Source organism: Odontomachus brunneus, unplaced genomic scaffold, assembly GCF_010583005.1.
Source record: "Odontomachus brunneus isolate Ranch 3 - 2012 unplaced genomic scaffold, Obru_v1 Obru_scaffold_186, whole genome shotgun sequence".
Classification (NCBI taxonomy): domain Eukaryota; kingdom Metazoa; phylum Arthropoda; class Insecta; order Hymenoptera; family Formicidae; genus Odontomachus; species Odontomachus brunneus.
The window spans coordinates 576,573-581,717 of NW_022639636.1; the positions used below are offsets into that span (position 1 = coordinate 576,573).

Genomic DNA, 5,145 nt, shown 5'->3' on the forward strand with positions numbered 1-5,145 from the left:
GTGAAAGGGAAAGTATAAGAGCGGAATGAGGAATTAGTAACGGTGGAAAAGCATGTGACGAGAAAGTCTACGACGGAAGCGGAGGTCCAGGGCGCGCGTGTGTGTGTGTGTACATAGAGGCGAGCGATATAGGTTTAAGGTTAGGTTAGGTAATATATTGTAATGTAGTGGTAAGCGGAGAGAAGGAGCATGTAAGAGGTGGTGTAAGACTGTAACCCTAAGGGGATCAATAAATTCATTCATTCATTCATTCATTCATAAGACTGGCTATAATATAGTAGACAAGACTGACTATGATATAATATTAATTAATAATGAAGATGACAGCAACTTATTGTCTTTTAACGTGGAAGCAGATAAACCTGCTGATCAAGATGATACTGTTAACAATAATGAAAAAGGTACTTCAGATGATAGTGACAGCGATAGTAATATAAAAGAAATATATAATTTATTAAAGATAGAATATAAAAGTAAGGAAAGTCAAAATAATTGTCAAAATGACAGTAAATATTTTAAGGAGAAACTAGCAGAATAGGCTGTTGACGTTAATTTGCCTCATAATCATCTACATGATTTAATGAATTTATTAAGAACAGTCAATTCGTTGTCTAAACTACAAGATCTTCCTCAACACCCTCGAACATTATTGCAGACTACTCGACAAACATTGAAAAGAGTTGTGACTCCTGGTGAATATACCCACTTTAGTTTAGAAAATGGATTAAAAAATTTTTTACTTTTTCATACGCAAGATTATTCGACTATAAGAATAGGAATAAATATCGATGGTCTTCCCATTTCCAAATCTAGATCCAAATATGTTTGACCAATTTTGGAATCTCCTGTGGGGACCAATTATGTATTTATTGTCAGTTTGTACGCAGGAGATAAAAAACCAGATTGTTCTAATGATTTTTTAGAAGACTTTATTAATGAAACATTATAAAAATGATTTTCAATTTAATGGTAAATTATATAAAATTGAAATAATAATGTTAATATGTGACAGTCCGGCAAAATCATTTATATTAAATATAAAAGGTCATAGTGGCTATTCGAGCTGTCCAAAATGTCATATCAAAGGAAAATATTTAAGGAACAGGATATGTTTCCCAGATACAAAACCATATCGTAAGAAAACTGATTTAGAAATGAGAGAATTGTGTGATAATAATGAAAATAATTCAAAATTAAGTATCTTTGCTGAAATATCTGGCTTTGATTTTATCAATGATGTAGTTCTTGATTATATGCATATAGTATGTTTAGGCGTAATGAAAAAGTTAATAAAAACTTTGCTTAGTGGAGATTTAAAGAATAGAATTGTTATCAAACATCTTCGAGTATCTCTCAATGCTTAGAAAATTTAAAGAAGCACATTCCTGTCGAATTTGTTAGGAAGCCCAGAAGTTTAGAATTCTTGGCTGATTGGAAAGCCACAGAATTCCGGCAAATATTACTTTATTCAGGACCTATGGTCTTCCATGATTTATTGAAACGTAGTGTGTACTTAAACTTTTTGACACTTCACATTTCAATGCGAATTTTGTGTAATGAGAAGCTATTGTTGCTATATGGGGCATACGCACACGAACTATTATTGCATTTTGTTAGTACTGCCATAAAAATTTATAGATCTGAATTTGTATCACACAATGTGCATTGCCTTCTCCATTTGGTACAAGAATGCCAAAAATTTGGAACTGTTGACAAATTTAGCGCATTTAAATATGAAAACTTCCTTATGAAAATAAAAAATATGCTTAGAAAATTTGATAATGTAATTGGACAGTTGCACCGACGGTATATTGAAATTGAAACATTCTCACAAAAAGCAATGAAAACATAAACCGCCACGACTTTTTTGAACTTCTTATGCATAGTGAACTTAAAGTACACCCCGTGATATTGAATTGTTCCGGGTCATATTACCTTTCTGCGACTTGCGGCAATATTATTTTAAATATTTCGTTGGAGAAAGATAGATGCTGTGGGTTACTTGATAATTCTATTATAGAAATGGAATTTATCATTTTCTCTGCCATTGAGGGAGAGTATTTTGTTATCGGAAAAAAATATAACACAATAACAAATTTTTATTTAGAACCTTGCCCTTCATCCATTGTTGGAATTTACGTAGTATCTGATTTGTTTAAAGAAATAAGACGGTGGTCGTTATCATCAGTATGCAAAAAATATGTTAAATTTCCTATGTTAGATTGTCCTACAAAGTGTCTGGTTACGTGTTTGTTGAATTCGGATGTTTTATAAGGTTAGATAGTTTTTATTTGGCTGTAATTATATAAGTATTTCAATGTGATAAATGTAAGAATTAGTATATTTTGAACAATATTAGTAAAAAATTAATAAGTCACAAATTAAGAAATAATAATTAATTTAAATTTATATGAAATTAACATAAATTGTTTTGCTGCATTTGGTCCTTAAAAATTAATACTTTTAATGTGTTTCAGATTATAATCATGACGGAGTTTGCAGTTGTTGAATTTGTCGACGGTGTTCAATTAGTACCCAAACTTTGGTTACAAGATGATGACACTTGTTATTGGTCAAAATTACAGAATCAGTCTAAATACTATAAATTAATTGAAAATAAAGAGCCGTATAATTTGCAATGGGAAAAATACAATATCATTTCAGTTCTACCCTTATACAAATATCATACTAAGAATCATTGATAATTACTTATTATCCAGTATTTTTAATACTGAAAATAAGTAATTATCAATGATTCTTAGTATGATATTTCTATAAGGGTAGCAGAAACTGGTGAATCCTATTGAATTTATTATGTACTGTTTTCAGACTATTTCACTACCTTCATATATACATTCTATGGGAGTATTCCGATTGACTACGGTACGATTGGACATAACCAATCGATGATAAGAATTATCTTGTGAATTACTAGGTCAAACCAATCATTACAATCTATGTCCAATCGTATCGTGGTCAATCGAAATTCACTCACATTTTATTCGTATTGATTATTACTCGTTTTTAAATATGTTATTTCAGATACGTTTCAGAAAGGACTCGCAAAATTAAAAGAATCCGAAATCTTCACTGACATTAATACAGATATCGATGAAATAACTGGGAGAAAGAAGAGAAAAAGAATCCAAAAAGGAATTACTACTTCTAGTGACGAAAATTGCGACGATGATATAGAAATAGAAAAATTTCCTTCGCCTCCAAAACAGGTTAAAAATAAATCTAATATCACTGTGTCTACACATTTTTCATCACTAAGGAGTCATCAATCTTCTTCAAAACCTCAATGCCATGAAGCAATAAAAAAGTACGGAGGTAATAAAAATCAGTCTTCCCATGATTCATTGTCTCAGCCTCCATTAAAGTTTACTCAGCAAAGTGGACAAAATCAATTATCCAATACAGTTTCTGAACTTTTTTCACGAATACCTGTAATTGCTCCTCTGAAGAACAACGGCATTCACCGTATCGTATACCAGATACATATTCACACACTTCTTCTATGAATATGCAAAGTTCATCCACTTGCGGAAATACTAATGTATATTGGCATGATCATTCACCGAAAAGAAATGTTTCTTATGAAAAATCACATAATGGTAATTAATAACAAATTTATTATATACAGAAATTGAGGAAACACTAAAGAATAAATCCATACAAATGATTTCAATTTCTAGTATTTTATTCTTTGCTTTTTATTTTCAAAAACTATATCTAGTTTATTTGCCTTTTTTTACGTGAAAGTATTACACAATTAAAAACTGATAGCAAAATCAAACAATTTTATAAACAGATGCTTCGCTGAAACAAAAATAGATATTCATAAAATATTAGAAAACCAAGAAAATATTTTAGTTCGACTCTCTGCGCTGGAAGGCCGTAATTTTGCTTCTGTTATACATAATAACTATGTTTCATCTTTTCCTTTAAAAAATGAAGATGATCTACAAGATTTAGAAGATAATCTTCTTCTACAAGATTTTCAATCTGCTTTAGTAAGTTAAAATTATAAAAAACCCAACTTTCAATAATAATTAAAATTGCTTTGTCCTATCCTTTTCTGCGTTCAAAAAAGCACTATTTAACATTTTGTTCTTATTGTCTGCTGAAAATTGAATAAGGACAGAGCACACTCATAGCGCTAAATAGCATTTTCCCGAGCGCAGCCCCAATAAAAGCCATAATGGCAAAACACGAGCTAAATGCGGGCTCAGATGAAATTTGTAACTTATTTATTTAGGCAGTCTACTAACAGATTGTTTATGGGATCGTTATTTATATTTATTACAGATAAAATTAATGTAAAAAACGTAGCTTTTAATCATTAAATATCAATTTATAATATTAAATTTTTTCAATACTTTTGTATAACATTATAATAATTAGAAATTACCATTTTTGTATTTTTAAATGCAGTGTTACGTCCTGTGCAGACATGAGTCATGCACTCTATCTTTGCCTCCTCTGTCGGGAAACAACAAACAATTCCGAATCGTAAGACCGTTTTTCGTCTTTCCCCAATAAAAATTCCGACTAAAATTCCGAAATAACCCTGGGAAATACAGCACTAAAACTCCTTAATCCGCGAAGTAAACTTCGCCAGACCTTATCCTTGGGATCAAAAGGAACCGCTGGATAACAAAAATTATGTCCGTTACATTTTCTAACTTACGTTATCCGGTTCCGCCTCATCTGCTGATTCCCTCACCACCTTAAAAATCCTCCAATAACCTTCTCTTTTGAAATGTATGGTTTTCTCCACCTACAACCCCAGCCAAGAAGATTTCCTTAACACTGTCTACTTACTTACTACTGGATACAACAGTCCCCCATACCATTTTCTCTGACGAATCCAACAACCTAGGATCCCCCAAATTTCCACATCTTCTCTACCAAACCATTTCCGGTTGATATCGTATATAACCGCGACTCCGCGCACCGCGGGGCACTTCTAAGGAAAAATCCAAGTACCCTAAGAGTTCAGCTACTCAACTCTCTGTGTTTATTGCTGTATTCATCGTGCGATCGTCCACAACCCTCACACACAAATATCAGGTTCCATTCAGACGAGGATAGAAGGGGGCCCGACTGAGAAATCCAGCAACAGTTACTCTCTCCTCCAAA

The 5,145-nt window shown here is 32.0% G+C and overlaps 1 protein-coding gene across 1 annotated transcript in view; it reads left to right on the top strand.

Annotated features, from left to right (window-relative positions):
* The window catches only part of LOC116851671, a 67,176-nt gene that overhangs the window by 3,233 nt on the left and 58,798 nt on the right, over window positions 1-5,145 (top strand). The gene's annotated exons all lie outside the window — the stretch shown is intronic.